This window comes from Scyliorhinus torazame, chromosome 6 (genome assembly GCF_047496885.1).
Source record: "Scyliorhinus torazame isolate Kashiwa2021f chromosome 6, sScyTor2.1, whole genome shotgun sequence".
Taxonomy (NCBI): domain Eukaryota; kingdom Metazoa; phylum Chordata; class Chondrichthyes; order Carcharhiniformes; family Scyliorhinidae; genus Scyliorhinus; species Scyliorhinus torazame.
The window spans coordinates 267,037,057-267,057,017 of record NC_092712.1 but is presented as its reverse complement, the minus strand read 5'-3'; the positions used below and the strand labels follow the sequence as shown (position 1 = coordinate 267,057,017).

Genomic DNA, 19,961 nt, shown 5'->3' with positions numbered 1-19,961 from the left:
GGAGGCCCCCGCCCGGGTCCCTTTCCCCCTTGCCCGGCCCTAGGAAAGCCCAAAGATCCCCTTTTAGCACACAAACCCCGCATATCCACCTACACCCCAAAGAGCCCTCCTTTCGAATGAAAGTCCCGTCCCTTCCCTTGTCCAAATATATGCAACATTGGCTCCTTTAGCCTCTACCCCCGCGCGCACTGATACAAAAAAAAGAAGAAAATACAGTCATGAGGTTACATCGGCACATGACCATTCCTCAATTTGTCAGTTCTGCCACAGTCCTTCTGCCTTCGCAAACTCCTCCGCTGCTTCCGCCGTTCCAAAATAAAAGTCCCTGAGCTTGTAAGTCACCCTCAGCTTCGCTGGATATACAATGCCACACTGCACCTTGCCAATGTACAGTGCCCTCTTCACCCGTTTGAAGGCAGCCCGCCTCCTCGCCAGCTCCACCGTAAAGTCCTGGTATACGCGTATACCTGCTCCAGCCCACTGCACCAGCTGCTTCTGCTTGGCCCAGCTCAGGACCTTCTCCTTCACACTGTACCTACGGAAGCACAGAGTCACTGCCCTTGGCGGCTCACTCGCCTTTGGTACAGGCCTCCACGACCGATGAGCCCGATCCAGTTCATATTAGGAGGGGTCCTCCCCCTCCCCCAGTAGTTTTGCCAGCATCGCGGCAAAATACTCAGTCGGCTTCGGTCCTTCAACTCCTTCGGGCAGCCCCACGACCCTCAAATTCTGTCGCCTGGATCTGTTTTCCAGATCTTCCATTTTTCCTCGCAGATTCTTGTTCGTGTCCATCACCTTCCGCATCTCCTTCCCCATCGACGCAAGTTGATCACCGTGCTGCAATACGGTCTCCTCCACTTCCTTCAGCGCCTCTCCTTGCTCTCGCACCTCTGCCACTGCGCTCACCACCGCCGTCTGCACCGGGGAAACCGCCTCCTCCACCAGCACATTCAAAACCTCCAGCATCTCCTTCCTCACCATCTCCATACATTTCTCAATCTGTGCCAACTGCTTTAGGAATTCCGCAGCCATCACCTTAGTTAGTTCTTCAGCCGTAAGCACTGCGGCCTCCCCTGGTGCTCCAGCCTCCATCTTCTTTGTTGACCCCGCGGTGACCTTTCCCCTCTCCAACGGACTTTCAGCCGCTATTTTCCCGGCCGTCTTTTTGGTGTTTTTTGACATCCTTCTTCTCCTTGCGCTATCTCCCGACTTTTACTGCCGTCGCTGGCCCTAGGACCGGGCGTTACTTCCCGAAAATGCCGTTCTGAACGGGAGCCCTCCAATGTGCGGCTGCCTCCCGCCCGCCGTCACCGGAAGTCCAGAGAATCACTTTTGACACTGAAATCAGGGCGACGCTGCTTTTCAGATGCTCCGCCCCCTCCAAAATGGCATCAGGGTGAGTATGGACGGCCTCAGGATGTCACCTGAAGAGCCTCCCCGATGCGCCGCCCCCAATGGGCCGACTTCTCGACAGCGTGAATCACTAGTGGTCTGAGCTTTCATCAACCTCGCATGGCGGCTGCGGACTGTGTCCAACAGTCAGGAGGAAGGGGGGGGCGACTGGTGGAAGGTGGTCTGGGGTGGCGAGGGTGGTTACAGGGAGGCACTAGCTGGCAGGCCGGGTCCGGGCGCGGCCTGCACCATGTTGTATGGCATGACCAAAGCAGGTCGTTGCCATGCGCAGGTGCAGGCACGGACCTGGCAATTCTCCGGCCGTTTCTGTCGGGAACGCCGTGGGTTTTACATGGCGTGGCTGCTAGCCTCCCACCGGACGGAGCATCGGTGTGAAGGTGACGCCAACTTTTTCGTCTTAAGACTAGACACATGCTCCGGACATAGTTTCAAAAGTGGAGAATACAGTGCGTGGTTTTTTGATGAGAATCGCAGAGACAATATCACAATTTTAAAAGTTAAAGCTGCAAGCAAATGTTTCACCACAATAGCTTTCATTGTAATTCTGCTTTGGTACACTATCTGGTACAGGTCCGTAAGTCACAACACATTCTTAATTATTTAAGAGAGGCAGTATTAGTATTAATGACGGTCCTGATCCTGAAAGCATCAATCTGCCCGCCGGGCCGGAGAATCGGCGGGGCGCCGCGCGAATCGCGCCACACCGCCCCGACACCATTCTCCCACCCGTGAAAAAACGGGCGGGTGCGCATGGCACCGAGCCGCATGGAGAATCGCCGCAAACGGCCGTAGCGGCGTTCCTCCGGCAGCACCGCAATTCTCTGGCCCGAATGGGCCAAACGGCCGTCCGAAAAAATCCGAGTCCCACCGGCGGCGTTCTAACATGCTCTGGGCCGGCGGGACCTCGGGGTTGAAGGGTCCGGGGGCAGCCTGTGGGAGGGGGGGGGGGCCTCTCTGTCGGGGGGCCTCCTTTCCTCCAGCGGCGTGGGCCGCTCCAGGGCCATGCTGGCCCCCCCAGGACCTGAGAATCGGGTCTCGGAACCGGCGCCGGAGTATAGTACTCCCGTTCCGGCGCCGGACCAGAGAATCGCGGCCGAAAGATCCCACCTTTGATTTAGAACATTAACAGCATTGCTTGGGGAAGAAGGCTTATGTTGTTGGGGTGCCAATCAAGTGAGCTGCTTTCTCCTGCAAGGCATTGAGCTTCTTGAGTGTTGTTGGAGCTCCACTCATCAAGGCAGGTGGTGAATATTCCATCGCCCTGCCGACTTGTGCTTTGTACATGATGGACAGTCTTTGGGGAATCAGCTGGTGAGCAGAATTCCCAACCTTTGACCCACTCTTATGGCCACAGTATTTATGTGGCTGGTTCAGTTACATATCTGATCAATAGCAATCCCCCCTATGATGTGAATGGTGAGTGAGGGAGCAGGGTTTCAATGATAGAAATGCCATTGAATGTCAAGGGGAAGTGGTTAGATTCTCTCTTGCTGGAAAGAGGGTCACTGCGCATCCCCAAGGTGGCAAGTAACATTCCCACCACACATCAATCCAAGACTACATGTTGTTCAGGTCCTGTTGCTGTGGACCAGACTGTTGTATTATGAAGCATTATAAATGAAACTGAAAACCTCAATCACCAGTGAGTCTCCCACCTTTTTGACCTCATGATGGAGGGTAGGTCAATACTGATAAAGCAATTGAAGATGACGTTTAGGCCTGGGACACTGCTCTGAGGAGCTCTTGCTGCGATGTCCTGGGGCTGTGAAATCACAATCACCTTCTCTTGTGATGGGTATGAATACATTCAATAGTCAGTTTTCTCCCCCAATAACCACTGACTCCCAATTTTACCAGGACTCCATGATGCCACACACAGTCAAATCCTACCTTGGTGATAGGCAGACACATCTCTGGGATTCAGTGCTTTTGTCCATGTTTGGACAAGGCTGTAATGAGGCCTGGAACAGGGTGGCCCTGACAGAAGCCAAACCAAAGATCGGTGAGCAAGTTATTAGTGAAAGTTTTGCTTGACAGCACTGTTGATAACACCTTTCATCACTCTGATAATGAATGTAAGTAAAATGATGGGGCGATAATGGCTGGATTAGACTTGTTCTGATTTTTGTAGATAGGACAGACCTATTTCCACAATGTTGGATAGTTTACAGTGTTGTAACTGTACTGGAACAGCTTAGCTAAAGATTTGGCTAGTTTGGGGCACATTTCTTGAACACCCTTGCTGGTCTGCAAAGAAAGGCATTTGTTCGCTGCATTAAAAAGGCATCATCATCAACAAAACACTAGTGTTTGAGGAACATTCCGAGCAGTGAAACAAACAAGTGCATCATGAAAGTATTACCAGCAGAAATAATGCAGTGCATCAAAAATGGACTTCAATGACTAAAAACTGACTTCAATAAAAAACAGGACAGACTCGCAATCATCCATTTTACATGAAGACACAAAGTTAAGATCTTTCCCCAGTAACTCCTCAAAGTGGAACAGTGCATCATCACTAAAGATTTCTAATGCCTGTAATGCCAAACTGTTTTATATGAGTATTTGTAGCATTCTAACTTTAAGAAGCTCTGTAAATTCTACATTCACAGGATGAAACTGCAAAACGATAGCCTATATGAACCACACCACTGACCTCTTTGCTTGCCCTCCCATTCCCATGGCAACTGGCACTGCATCAGATACTGAATGTGATCCTACACAACTTCAGACCACGACATCCCATCAGATCCAAACTTAGCACTGGACTACACAATTCACATAAAAGGCAAGTCAGATTCTTGACTGTCCAATTTCTTAAAAATAAATTTAGAGTGCCAAATTCATTTTTTCCAATAAGGGGCAATTTAGTGTGGCCAATCCACCTAACCTGCACATCTTTGGGTTGTGGGAGCAAAACCCACGCAAACACGGGGAGAATGTGCAAACTCCACATGGACAGTGACCCAGAGCCGGGATCGAACCTGGGACCTCAGTGCCGTGATGCAGCAGTGCTAACCACTGCACCACCATGCTGCCCTTGACTGTACAATTTTAACCTCCATTCCTTCCATTACAAACCCAGAAATCAAAAATATCAAATTTACAATGTTACAAGCTGTCATTTTAGAAGGAAATTTAATGAAAACATTTACTTGTTTATACAGCCCGGTATATGAACAAACTATGAACATTTCTCCTGAATAGCAATAATCTAAAATATAACATAAATATATTTGTGCATTTGCCACAACATTTCTAGAAAAGAAAGCTAATAAGCTAATGTGTTCAAAATTAAAACAAAGGTCTTAATTTGATGTTGCTGAGATTAAAATAATACATTCCAATCATACATTGCTTAAATGGTTAATTTCAAGCAAATCAGCACTCCTAACAATCCATCAGGGCCATTAATTTAGATGTGAAGAGGATAAGCAGCCTGTAGCCAAGCATTCTGCCAACTGCATAGTGGTACAGCTAGAATGCAGTAAGCTCACAACCACATCTGTCACTCCAAGTGACCCAAAAAAAGCAAAGGAAACGATGGTGCATTAAAATGCAATGTTAAAGTGTACATTATCTAGCTTCTTTTAGACATTTTATTTACCATGCTTGTTTGAAATGGTCATATTACCCTTCACCTCAACACTGAGGATTATGAAGGGAAAATTCAGGTGTATCCAGTTCAAAATTAGTTTGATTTGTACATACATACGGGGTGCCACAACACTTCCTTGAGAAGCCCCAAATGTTTAATCTAATCATAACAATTCACCTTTCTCCATCATATCACCATTCGCCTTTTTACAAAATCAGATTCTAATCTGCTTTTAAAAAAAAGAGAAACTGGCTAGGTAATAATAATAATCTGTATTAGTGTCACAAGTAGGCTTATATTAACACTGCACTAAACTTACTGTGAAAATCCCCTAGTCACCACTACGGCGCCTGTTCGGGTACACTGAGGGAGAATTCAGAATGTCCAATTCACCTAACAAGCACATTTTTCAGTACTAGTGGGAGGAAACTGGAGCATCCGAGGAAACCCATGCAGACACGGGGAGATCGTGTAGACTCCGCACAAACAGTGACCCAAGCCAGGAATCGAACCTGGCTCCCTGGCGCTGTGAAGCAACAGTGCTAACCACTGTGCTACCATGCCTCCCTTACAGGGCTGTTCAAACTGAATCACACTCGTTACATGCGGCCCTTTAGTCCTGCAATTCCAGGAAATTGGGTCCTGTTTATACTTATTTCCTGAAGCACTATGCTTCAGATGAACCTATGTTAATACCAGCTACTTAAGATGGATTAAATTGATGTGGATATATTGATTGAAGCTTTTCATGTGGCACTTGAAGCTTCAGGGCATACATCTATATGGCCCACAAAGACAAGAAGCTTGAATGCCCTGCTCTAGACGACCTGGTGGCACATCATATTTGTACACTACACCACTTACTGGGGAACCCAGCCTTATTGAGCTTCAAGTCAGATAATACTTTTCTGATCTTAGTAAAGTGCTTAAAGCTCAAGAAGATGCATCTCTTCACCAAGAACGGGAAAGGCCAGTAAGAGATGCACCATGGTTAAAATTTACTCTTCCCTACCTACCAGTGGAGATACCGATCTTCGGTTAAAATTTCAGGTGTACTGCACAGGAGGCCAGTGGAACATAGTGAAAATACAAATGAATAGATTGTCCTAAATAAACAAAGCACAGTTCATCCAGAAGTTCACAAGAAAAGGAATACCAAAGAAGCAATATATTTCCCAGGAGGTATTTATTAACGTTAGTACAAAACTGCGGGGAATTTCATTTTCTAATGGTGGTATGCTCAAAGTACAGAGTTCTCCATTCACCCGGTTTCACTTTCTGCCTCCCAACCCTCACTCTTCTTACTCCCCCAAAATGGTTAATTTATTGCAGTGAACCTTGCCATGCCTACAACTTTAGGAAGAAATATCAAGGTCATGGGAAGGCTACAGAAGAGAGTTATAAGGAGGAACTAGAGTAGTAACTGATGAATAGTTCTGATGAAAGGTCATCAAGCCAAAACATTCACCCCGTTTCTCTTTCCACAGATGAGACCAGACCTGCTGCGTATTTCCAGAATTTTATTTTTTTTCAAATTCCCAGCATCCGCAGTATTTTGCTTTTGGTCCAGAGAATAGTGTCCCTCTTCATCAGAGCACTGAAATTTAAAAGACAATCTAATAGAGGTGTTCAAAATTATAAGTACTGGTGACAAGTTAGACAGGGGAAAGCTATTCCATTGGTTAATGAGTCTGTAAATTGTGGCCATAGATTTATCTTCACCAACATAATAAAATGGGAGATTGGAATCCTCACTTACAAAAGATTGCCAGAACCTTGAATGCCTTGCCAAAAACAATAGGTGAAGAAAATCCATAATATAGCATTTCAAAGGGAAGTAAATATACATTTCAAAAATAAATATTTAAAAGAGTATAGGACAAGGGCAGAGGAATGGGGCTAATTGAATAGCTCTTTCAAAGAGTTCCACAGACGCCATGAGGCAAATGACCTCCTTTTACACTGAAAATTTCTATGTTGCATTCCAGAAAGCATAAATTAGCCAATTATTGGCCTTTAACATACATTTTAAGCAAGATAACTGAATAAAATATGGTTTTTAAAGTCTGCACCAGTTAAAACTCAGGATTAATGTGAATGTGCCACACCCTACCTGAAGCAATGCAGATGGCAGCCTACAATTCAAAGAGAGCAAATGTAACCAGTCAACCTCAGTATACCATCAGGATGTCACTCGGCAGAAAAGGTAATAATATGTGAAACATATACACGTATTTTTGTTCGGGTAAAGTTCTTTGAAAGACCTTTCCAATTGGTTCAATTCACTTGCTCTTCCCCCATTGTCCTGCATATTTTTCTCATCACATATATATCCAATTCTCTCTTGAAAGTTATTATTGAATCTGTTTCCATAACGCCCCCCCCCTCCCCGCCGCCATAAGGCACTGCATTCCACATTATAAATTAACTCTATGCATTTAAAAAATCTTAGATTAAATGACAAATTAGCATCTTGAAATATAAAAATCTATTGCATTTTTCTCTCTCTATCAGTTCTTCAATGAAGCTTGTTTTGTCTGTGGTTTCGTCAAACAATACAAGTGAGATTTCAGTTCCTCACAACAAATTATTCACTGTCAGATTCTACTTTCATCTTAATCCAGAATCTAGAGGTTTGCTTACCTACCTATATAACACTGCAACAAATTAGCAAGGTCAACTTTTCCTGGAAATTATGGTGTTGTTAACAAAAAATATGCATACTGCCAAGTATTAATCAGGTGTATGATGTACAATGCCCCTGAAAAGGTAGCACTGATGCCACGACTAAGCCATCCAACAAACTGCACAATGTCATCTTTAAGCAAATTAAGATATTACAGACCAATTCAAATTCAAACTTTAAAAATCCCTACTAGTTCTAACATGTGCACACCTAAATTTAAAAATAAAACTGTCCAACTGCAGAAGGAATTTGTGTGCCTCTTCATTCTACAGAAAGGCTTGTTCGCTGTTTATTCCAATTTTCAGGATATTGCATGTGGTACAATTTTTCACAAAGACAATAATGCATTCACTATTACTTAGAATAATTAAAATGGGAGAAATTATTAGGAAACTGAATTGAGCCAAGCTGCATCAGCAGCAAGTTCGATGAAAACAGACCAGCTTGTCACTTTCAGGCTAGGCTAATTGGTCTCCTGAAACATGCAATGGCCCACTTAAGCTTCCCAAGAGACTACTCCCCCAAGTGCAAACTGTCATAAAGAAATACATCGCGATAGTCATCCCTGAGACTCTTAAAAGCTTGTCAGCAGCAGAGACCGCCCCTTACAAATCCCCAACCCAGGCACTGAGATTCAAAAGATCCTTCCGATTCCATCTCATCACCTTAAAAGCATTCTTGTGTTTCTGCATAGTTTACTAGCTAGGGGAGGGAGGGAGATGAGGGAATAACAATGACTAACGTTTACAGAAGATGCCAGATTGTCAACAACAACTTGACATTTTCTCCTCAAGGTTCCCAGCATCAGTTCACTATAGACAAGGCCTATAGACACACAGAAGCTACCTGCTTAGAATCGTTTTAATATGATGCATGCATTATTTATTGCACTATAATTACAGGAGAGCCGAAATTTGATTAAAAATTGTAGGAAGCATGTGACAGCTCCATCAGAAAATACCATGTTGTAGGAAACTGCTATTTTAATCCGTTACATAATACAAATCCTTCAATATTTCACAATTGCGATATCAAAGCCCACGGTCGCCTCCCGGTTATCCATATTTTGGGAAAAGGTCGAGACAAACCTCAATAAATGCAGAAGAAACGAAAACTGCATCAACAAGCAAAGCTCCCGACACACAATCAAAAGGCGTACCTCAGATCTCCCTTCATATTTGTTTTTGGCAGCATTTACCGACCACTTCTCAAAACAAAACAAAAAAGTTAATGCCAAAACGTTCCCAATTGGTGCGAGAAAAAAAATTATAATTACCTGCTCTGCTTTTTCTCTGCGGTGCCCTGTAGATGGATAAAAGGAGGAGGTTTGAGAGGGGGGAGGGCGGGTGATGTATGAGGAGGAGGTGGTGGGGACCGAACGCCACTCTGCTTTCCCTCAGCTTCGAAGCGCTCGCTCGCGCTCCCAACCGCTAACCAGCGCGCGCTCCGGGCTCTTGCCTGGCTGGCTGACTGACAGCCCGGGGGGAGGGCGCGCGTACCCACACGTGCACGCGCGGCCCCTTCCACTCCATTCCAAATAAAGGCACGCGCGCTCCCATTGCCCGGCGCGCGCTCCCCGCAGCCCGAGCCACCAGCCGCCCGACCCCTCCCCACCACCAGCGCGCGCACCCTCCAAATAAGGACAAAGCAGCGAGCAGAGCTGCTGCTGTCCATTCTGGAGCATTTGGGTTACGTTCCAAGGCGTTGCAGGCCGTGTGCTTTAAACAAATCGCATTTATCTCTTTGGTTTTGTTTTCCTTGCCCGGACCTTCAAACGCAGAAGGCGTTTCAATGGATGGGAGAGAACAGTTTACTCAGTAAATTGAGCTCAGCGGGCTGTAAGCTCCTGGTGAATCATCCCTGTACCATGGCGACAATTTTGGCTCCGAATGTAATTTTGATTTGCTCTGGGAGCCCAAAGATTGTTGAATTAACTCCCCAACAGTAGAATAAAATCCCTTACTCTTCAACCTTCTATAGCATTGCACATGTCAAAAAATCCACCATTAAACATATTTATACTTTGAAAGTAATACATAGAATCACACAGAAAATAGAAGCAGAAGGAGTCCAGACGGCCCTTCGAGCCTGCTCCACCATTCATGGCTGATCAAGTTCAATAACCTGACCCCCACCCCCCATATCACTTGATTCCTTTAGCCCCAGGGAGCTATGTCTAATTCCTTCTTGAAATTGCACAATGTTTTGGCCTCAGCTACTTTCTGTGGTACTTAATTCCACAGATCCACCACTCTGGGTGGATAACCTCACATTTATCCACATTATACTGCACCTGCCATGCATATCCCCACTCAGCTTATCCAAATCCTGCTGAAGCATCTCTGCTTTCTCACAGCTCTCACCCAACTTTGTATCATGTGCAAATTTGGAGATAATACATTTATTTTCCTTGTCCAAAACATTTTTATTTTTATTTTTTTTAATTCTCCCATTTTCACATTTTCTCCCACATTTACATCCATCAACAATAAACAATAATCAGCAAGATATGTCAGTCCCCATAATAACAACGATCCCATCTACCCACCAACCCCCAAACCTCAACCCGCATGTTTACATAAACAAATGACAAAAAGGAATCAGGGATTACCCGTAGTCACCCTTAATCTTACACAGCTCCCACCCCCAGGTCTCCAGCTCCTCCCGTCCACTGCCTCTTGTAAAACTCCTCCCCCCACCCTCGGTTCCTTACCCCCCAACTTTCCACCCCGGCTAGACCACTCGGACCCTGTTCTGCCAGGCTCCGATGGCCGCAGCCCCTCCCCCCACCTCACTCCCGTTCACTGGCTGGCACAAACCGGCCAGCGTGGAGGCCCCCGCCCGGGTCCCTTTCCCACTTGCCCGGCCCCAGGAAAGCCCAAAGATCCCCTTTTAGCACACAAACCCCGCATATCCACCTACACCCCAAAAAACTCTAATTTTGAGTGAAAGTCCCGTCCCTTCCCTTATCCAAATATATACCATCTTGGCTCCTTTAATCTCTACACCCGCGCGCAGTGATACAAAAAAGAAGAAAATACAGTCATGAGGTTACATCGGCACATGGCCATTCCTCAATTTGTCAGTTTTGCCACAGTCCTTCTGCTTTCGCAAACTCCTCCGCTGCTTCCGCCGTTCCAAAATAAAAGTCCCTGAGCTTGTAAGTCACCCTCAGCTTCGCTGGATATACAATGCCGCACCGCACCTTGCTAATGTACAGTGCCCTCTTCACCCGGTTGAAGGCAGCCCGCCTCCTTGCCAGCTCCACCGTAAAGTCCTGGTATGCACGTATACCAGCTCCAGCCCACTGCACCACCCGCTTCTGCTTGGCCCAGCTCAGGACCTTCTCCTTCACCCTGTACCTACGGAAGCACAGAGTCACTGCCCTTGGCGGCTCACTCGCCTTTGGTACAGGCCTCCACGACCAATGAGCCTGATCCAGTTCATATCGGGAGGGGTCCTCCCCCTCCTCCAATAGTTTTGCCAGCATCGCGGCAAAATACTCAGTCGGCTTCGGTCCTTCAACTCCTTCGGGCAGCCCCACAATCCTCAAGTTCTGTCACCTGGATCTATTTTCCAGGTCTTCCATTTTTCCTCGCAGATCCTTGTTAGTATCCATCACCTTCCGCATCTCTTTCCCCATCGAGGCAGGTTGATCACCGTGCTGCAATAACGTCTCCTTCACTTCCTTCAGCGCCTCCCCTTGCTCTCGCACCTCCGCCACTGCGCTCGCCACCTCCGTCCTCACCGGGGAAACCGCCTCCTCCACCAGCACACTCAAAACCTCCCTCATCTCCTTCCTCACCGTCTCCATGCATTTCGCAATCTGCGCCAACTGCTTTTCAAATTCCGCAGCCATCACCTTGGTTATTTCTTCAGCCGTAAGCAGTGCGGCCTTCCCTGGTGCTCCAGCCTCCATTTTTCCTGGTGACCCCGCGGTGACCTTTCCACTCCCCGACGGACCTTCAGCTGTTTTTTTGTCGGCCTTTTTTTGCTCACCCTCGACATTTTTCTTTGGGTTTTTTTCCCTCCTGTGTCTTCACAGTGCCTCAAAGAACAAAGAACAAAGAACAAAGAAATGTACAGCACAGGAACAGGCCCTTCGGCCCTCCAAGCCCGTGCCGACCATACTGCCCGACTAAACTACAATCTTCTACACTTCCTGGGTCCGTATCCTTCTATTCCCATCCTATTCATATATTTGTCAAGATGCCCCTTAAATGTCCCTATCGTCCCTGCCTCCACTACCTCCTCCGGTAGTGAGTTCCAGGCACCCACTACCCTCTGCGTAAAAAACTTGCCTCGTACATCTACTCTAAACTTTGCCCCTCTCACCTTAAACCTATGCCCCCTAGTAATTGACCCCTCTACCCTGGGGAAAAGCCTCTGACTATCCACTCTGTCTATGCCCCTCATAATTTTGTATACCTCTATCAGGTCGCCCCTCAACCTCCTTCGTTCCAGTGAGAACAAACCGAGTTTATTCAATCGCTCCTCGTAGCTTATGCCCTCCATACCAGGCAACATTCTGGTAAATCTCTTCTGCACCCTCTCTAAAGCCTCCACATCCTTCTGGTAGTGTGGCGACCAGAATTGAACACTATACTCCAAGTGTGGCCTAACTAAGGTTCTATACAGCTGCAACATGACTTGCCAATTCTTATACTCAATGCCCCGGCCAATGAAGGCAAGCATGCCGTATGCCTTCTTGACTACCTTCTCCACCTGTGTAGCCCCTTTCAGTGATCTGTGGACCTGTACTCCTAGATCTCTTTGACTTTCAATACTCTTGAGGGTTCTACCATTCACTGTATATTCCCTACCTGCATTAGCCCTTCCAAAATGCATTACCTCACATTTGTCCAGGTTAAACTCCATCTGCCATCTCTCCGCCTAAGTCTCCAGACAATCTAAATCCTGCTGTATCCTCAGACAGTCCTCATCGCTATCCGCAATTCCACCAACCTTTGTGTCGTCTGCAAACTTACTAATCAGACCAGTTACATTTTCCTCCAAATCATTTATATATACTACAAAGAGCAAAGGTCCCAGCACTGATCCCTGTGGAACACCACTGGTCACAGCCCTCCAATTAGAAAAGCATCCCTCCATTGCTACCCTCTGCCTTCTATGGCCTAGCCAGTTCTGTATCCACCTTGCCAGTTCACCCCTGATCCCGTGTGACTTCACCTTTTGTACTAGTCTACCATGAGGGACCTTGTCAAAGGCCTTACTGAAGTCCATATAGACAACATCTACTGCCCTACCTGCATCAATCATCTTAGTGACCTCCTCGAAAAACTCTATCAATATCTTCTTTAGTCAGCAATGCAATTCCACCACCTTTTCCTTTCTATCTATCCTTCCTAAAAACTGAATAGCCCTCAATGTTTAGTTCCCATCCTTGCTCACTTTGGAGCCATGTCACCAAAATCCCAACTATATCATACCCCTTTACATCAATTTGTGCAAATAATTCAACCATTTTATTCTGAATGCTCTGTGCGTCCGGTACAAGACCTTAAGGCTAGTCCTTTTATGTTCCTTGTCCCATCCCTACTATTTTTTAGTGTCATTATCTGATACAGGCCCTTGATTTTTCTGCCTTTCACTTTTCTTATTTTTCTTACTGGCTTTTTCTCTGGTTCTTGATTCCCCCTGCTCTGAATACTTACATAGGTTCCAATCCCCCTGCCATATTAATTTAAATCCTCCCCAACCACTCTAGCAAGTACCCGCCCCCCTCCCCCACCTCCCTAAGGACATCAGTCCCGGTCCTGCCCAGGTGTAACCCGTCCAGTTTGTACAGGTCCCACCTCCCCCACAACCGGTCCCAATGCCCAAGGAATCTGAAACCCTCCCTCTCACACCATCTCTTTAGCTAAATATTCATCCTACATATCCTGCTATTTCTACTCTGACTAGCACGTGGCACTGGTAGTAATCCTGAGATCACTATCATTGAGGTCGGACTTCTCAACTTTCTTCCAAACTCCCTATATTCTGCTTTTAGGACCTCATCCCTTTTTTTTACCTATGTTGTTGGTACCGATGTGTACCACTCCCACTGGCCGTTCACCCTCCCCCTCCAGAATGTCTTATAACTGGTCCGAGACATCCTTGACCCTTGCACCACGGAGGCAACACACCATCCTGGAGTCTCGTTGGTGGCCACAGAAACGCCTGTCTATTCCCCTTACAAGTGAATCCCCTATAGCTATTGCATTCCCATACTTTTTACTCCTCCCCTCTGCAGCAGAACCAACCGTGGTGCAACAGATTTGGCTGTTGCTGTTTTCCCCTGAAAGGTCATTCCCCTCAACAGTATCCAAAGTGGGATATTTGTTTTGCAGGGGAATGGCCAAAGGAAATTCCTGCACTGTTTGTAATGTTTATTCTGAAATATGAGACCAATACAGTTAACTGTCTAATACTTCACTTAATGACTTTTAAAATAATGCTGTGTTTTTGACTAAATATAATTATGATTACTACATATTTGTTTTTGATGCCTCCAGTGCCAGACAGTGGATAACATAAGTGCCAATTGAGGCAGAATCCAATACTAAAACTGACCTGTCAAATTCAGTGGACCTAGCCTTGCCACGTAAGTGACCGTGAAGCCCGCAACTCGGGAACAGTTGACCTCAGATATAAAGTGCATGTTGATTTTCAAATTCTTGAGTTCCAAATGTTTGCTGCATGCATCCTACCCCGCTCACCCATTACCCCTGCCCTCACTGATTAATAATCACTCACAATGATTCAAGCCATTTGCTTTTAGAGACACTTTACCAGAGAGGGAGGAGAGAAAACAAGTTAAGTAGACATGGGGGCGAAAAATTTAAGAGGTGACAAATATCATGGTCACAATTGTACATTTAGAAGTTTTTGGAAAAGGGATAGAAAAATGCTGGAGCAGAATGGTTGAAGGGAAGAGTTCCAAAAATAGAGTGATGGGGGAGCGGACGCAATGCCACCAAGCGTGGAGGAAAAGGAAAGGTAAATGTTTAAAAATACGTCAGATTCAGAGTTGGAGCAAAGGATGTAATACTGAAGGAGTTTGCAAACAAAGGTTTGGGAAAGGTCATGGAGGGATTTGAAGGCGATGACAAGGATTTTAGTTTCACTGCATGGGGATAGGCGTCAATGTAGATACAGTACTGAAATGAGTTTCCTGATTGGATGAATCTCTTAGGCGAATAAAGAAGCTCAGTGGTTCCATTCCAGCAGGGGTGGGGGTGTGATACAGCAGGAACGCTGTGTTCCCCTCAAAAATATATTTCGATCCACATGCATACATTTGCATCCTAATGATGTGGCAAGCACAGAGCAAGAAAATGAGTCATCGCAATCACTGTTTCATCGCTCGGTACTGCATCTCAACTACACTGATGAAAGATAATACAGCTTGGACAGCTGCTTTTAGCAAACAAAGTTCCATCAGCCTTAAGTAAGTTACTTAGGCTGCCCATTATCTTTACACGCTACTGAAATCATGGCAAGCAGTTGACGTTGTAGATTTAATATCCATATCTGTTAGTGTTGCTACAGGGTAACATTAATGCTGAAGTTAGACCTAGGATTCTAAACTAAAGGCAACTTCCTGTACAACTACAACACAACGTGAAAAATTGCCCAGGTAGGACCTGTGCACAAAAAGCAGGACAAATCCACCCCGCCCAATTACCAGTCTACTCTCGATCATCAGTAAAGTGATGAAAGGAGTCATCAACAGTGCTCTCAAGCACCACTTGCTTAGGAAGAACCTGCTTACCTATGCAATTTGGGTTCTGCCAGGGTCACTTAACTCCTGACCTGATTACAGCCTCAGCTCAAACATGGGGAAGCACGGTAGCACAAGTGGCTAGCACTGTGGCTTCACAGCGCCTGGGTCCCAGGTTCGATTCCCCGCTGGGTCACTGTCTGTGCGGAGTCTGCACGTTCTCCCCACGTGTCTGCGTGGGTTTCCTCCAGGTGGTCCGGTTTCCTCCCACAGTACAAAGACGTGCAGGTTAGGTGCATTGGCCATGATAAATTGCCCTTAGTGACCAAAAAGGTTAGGAGGGGTTATTGGGTTACGGGAATAGGGTGGAAGTGAGGGCTTAACTGGGTCGGTGAAGACTCGATGGGCCAAATGGCCTCCTTCTGTATGTTCTATGTTCTATGGACAAATTAGCTGAATTCCAGAGAAGAGGAGTGAGTGACTTCCCTTGACTTCAGGGCAGCATTTGACTGTGTGGCATCAAGGAGCACGAACAAAACTGGAGCCAAAGGGAATTGGGGGGGAGGGGGGGGGGGGAAACTCTCCATTGGCTGGAGTCATGCACAGCATGAAAGAAGATGATTGCGGTGGTTGGAGGGCAATCATCTCAGCTCCAGGACATCACTGCAGGAGTTTCTCAGGGTCATGTCCTAAGCCCAACCATCTTCAGCTGTTTCAACAATGACTTTCTTTCCCTCATAAGGTCATATGTGAGGATGTTTGTTGATGATTGCACAATGTTCAGCACCATTTGTGACTTCTCAGATGCTGAATTGTCGATATCCAAATGCAGCAAGACCTAGACAATATCCAGGCTTAGGCTAACAAGTGGCAAATAATATTTGTGCCTCATAAGTGCCAGACAATAACCATCTCCCACAAGAGAGAATCTAACCATTGCCCTTCCACATTCAATGGCATTACTATCGCTGAATCCCTCAGTATAAACATCCTGGAGCTTACCATTAACCAGAAACTGAACTGAACTACCCACATAAATACTGTGGCTACATGAGCAGTCAAGAGGCTAGGAATCCTGCGGAGAGTAACTCACCTCCTGACTCTCCCAAGCCTGCCCACCATCTACAAGACACAAGTCAGGATTGTGATGGAATATTCTCTCCTTGTTTGGATAAGTATATCTCCAACAACACTCAAGAAGCTCGACACCATCCAAGACAAAGCAGCCCGTTTGATAGCTACACTTTCCACAAACATTCAATCCCTCCACCACCGACAAACAGTGGCAGGCATGTGCATCATCTACAAGAAACACTGCAGGAAATCGTCAAGGTTCCTTAGGCTGCACCTTCCAAACACACGACCATTACCATCAAGAAGGACAAGAGCAGCAGATCCCTCGGAACACCACCACATGGAGCTTCCCCATCAAGTCACTCACCACCCCGACATGGAAATATATCACCGTTCCTTCACTGTTGCTGGTCAAATCCCTGGAACTCCCTCCCTAACAGCACAGTGGATGTACCTACACCTCAGGAACTGCTGTGGTTCAAGAAGACAACTTACCACCACCTTCTGAAGGGCAATTAGGGATGGGCAATGAATGCTGGTCTAACCAGCGACACCCACATCCTGTAAATGAATTGTTAAAAATCTTGCATCTATCTAGAAGGGCAAGAGAAGCAGATGCATGGGAACACCACCATCTGGAAGTTCCCCTCAAACCCTCTCATCATTGTGATTTGGAAATATATTGTCATTCATTCACTGTCGCTGAGTCAAAATCCTGGAATTCCCTCCCTAACAGCACTGTGGGTATGCCTAAACCACATGGACTGCAGCGGTTCAAGAAGGCAGCTCGCTACTACCTTCCCAAGGGCAACTAGAGATGGGTCATGAATGCTGGCCTGGCCAGTGACACCCACACTCAAAGAATGAATTTTTAAAATGCCTTGTAGTTAAAGGAGGACAAGAATGTTTTCCACTAAATTTAAGGGACTTGCATTTATTGAGCACTTTTCACAATATCAGGACATCCCAGAATGCTTTACTGCCAATGGAATACTTCTGAGGTTTAATCACTATCATCCTATTTTGGCAAACCAATTAAACAATATTAATAAATTAAGGGATAAAACAAAAGAGCAGCGTTTTAAAGGAATACTGCATAAAACATATCAAAATGGAAAATTAAAACATCAAAACAAAAGGTGACTAAAGGGGTCGATAACACACTCCAGACCCCTCTGGTGCCCACCGTGCATGAAAGGGTCACTATTGTGATGCAACCAATCTGCACACAGTCAGGCCCCACAAACAGCAGTAATTATAGAAGCATGAAATTTACAGTGCAGAAGGAGGCCATTCGCCCCATCGAGTCTACACCAGCCCTTGAAAGTGCACCGTACTTAAGCCAATGCCTCCATCCTATCCCCGTAACCCAGTAACCCCACCAAACCTTTTTGGACGCTAAGAGGAAATTTAACGTGACCAATCCACCTAACTTGCACAACTTTGGACTGTGGGAGTAAACCGAAGCACCCAGAGGAAACCCACGCAGACACGAGGAGAAAGGGCAAACACCACACAGACAGTCACACAGGTCCCTGGACTGTGAGTGAGCAGTGCTAACCACTGTGCGACACACCTGTGGTAAACCATTGTGTTCTGATATTAGAGGTTGTCCTGTGGCCCCTGCATGCTAGCTCTACCCTGGGAGGCGGGTTATAAATATGCGTGGCCTCCAGCTCGCAGCCATTTCGCCAGCTGCTGTGGGAGGCCACACATCTGATTCTAATAAAGCCTCAGTTTGGATTCAACTTCGTCTCCAGTCAAATTGATCGTGCCTCAATTTATTAGTATCAGATTCGGAAGATGGACCTCCGGATTAAACCAGATCGCCTACAGCTGGATCCACACGCAAGCGACACCAGAAAGGACTTTCAGCACTGGCTAGCTTGTTTTGAAACGTATATCAACTCGGCGCCGACACCTGTTCTAGAGGCTCAGAAGACGCAAATATTATACTCCAGACTCAGCTCCAAAGTCTTCTCGCTGATCCAGGATGTGCCCAATTACGCTGATGCCATGACTCGACTCAAAGAAAATTATGAACAGAAGACGAACACGCTCTTTACCAGACACGCGCTCACAACGCGTACTCAACTACCTGGTGAGTCAATCGAGGACTTCTGAGGGCCCTGATCCCACTAGTTCGGGACTGTAACTGCCAGGACATTACAGCTAAGGAGCACTCAGATCTCCTTATGTGGGACGCTTTTGTAACTGGGATTGGTTCTGATGTTATCAGGCAGCGGCTCCTAGAAGGGGCCACGCGCGATCTCGCAGAGACTAAAACACTAGCGCTCTCCATGACGGTCGCCCTGCGCAATGTCCAGTCCTACGCTCCCAACCGCGCGGCCCACTCCTCCTACGCTTCATGGGCCCCACATGCAGCCGCACCAGCCGGGGCGCTACCCACCCAATATACCTGCGCAACGCGCCAGATGTGATCTCCGGGGGGTCCCCGATGCTATTTTTGCAGCCAACAAAGACACCCCCGCCAACGCTGTCCGGCCCGCGCTGCTCTTTGTAAGGCCTGCGGGAAGAAGGGCCACTTCGCTGGGGTGTGCCAGGCCTGCTCAGCGGCCGCGGTCACCCACCCCCCCCCGGTCATGGGCGCCGCCATCCTCCTCTCCTCCCCAGGCCATGTGCGACCAATGGGCGCCGTCATCTTCTCCCCCGCACAACACGTGCGTTTCATGGGCACCGCCATCTTGCTCCACCCACGCCACGTCCGTTCCATGGGCGCTGCCATTTTGTAATCCCCAGGATCTCCGGGCGCCGCCATCTTGTCCACTCCGCAGCACATGGACACCAAGGGCATTCCAGGACCTCAACTCAACGGCCGCCTCACTACCCGACGATCGACCACGGCTCGCCTCCATGGCAATCGACCAGTCCCGACCACATAATTTGACCAACGCATCCACCAGTGTGAAAGTCAACGGCCATGTGACCTCCTGCCTACTGGACTCCGGGAGCACCGAGAGCTTTGTACACCCAAATACAGTAAGGCGCTGCTCCCTTAAGTTACACCCTACCAATCAAAGTATCTCCCTGGCCTCGGATCCCATCGCGTAGCGATCCGGTGGTACTGCACGGTCACGCTCACAGTCCAAGGCGTAGAGTTCCACGGCTTTTGCCTCTACGTCCTCCCTAACCTCTGCGCTACACTTATCCTCGGCCTGGACTTCCAGTGCAACCTCCAGAGCCTGACCCTTAAATTCGGCGGACCCTTACCATCCCTCACTGTGTGCAGACTCGCGACCCGAAAGGTCGATCCTCCTCCTTCCCTCTTTGCCAATCTAACTCCAGATTGCAAACCCGTCGCCACCAGGAGCAGACGGTACAGCACCCAGGATAAGGCCTTCATCAGGTCCGAGGTCCAGCGGTTGCTTCGGGAGGGCATCATCAAGGCCAGCAACAGCCTCTGGAGAGCTCAAGTGGTAGTGGTTAAGTCTGGGGCGAAAAAC

General features: G+C 47.2%; 1 protein-coding gene across 2 annotated transcripts in view; it reads right to left on the bottom strand.

Annotated features, from left to right (window-relative positions):
* cap2 (cyclase associated actin cytoskeleton regulatory protein 2) overlaps window positions 1-9,195 on the bottom strand; it is a 354,457-nt gene extending 345,262 nt beyond the window's left edge. The window contains exon 1 of one of the 2 annotated variants that reach the window (XM_072509676.1): window positions 8,974-9,195. The gene's annotated coding sequence lies outside the window, so the exon portion shown is untranslated. Of the gene's footprint in view, window positions 1-7,124; window positions 7,149-8,973 lie in introns of those variants that run through there. The other variant, XM_072509677.1, reaches the window with a different exon arrangement.
* Window positions 9,196-19,961: the final 10,766 nt, after the last annotated feature.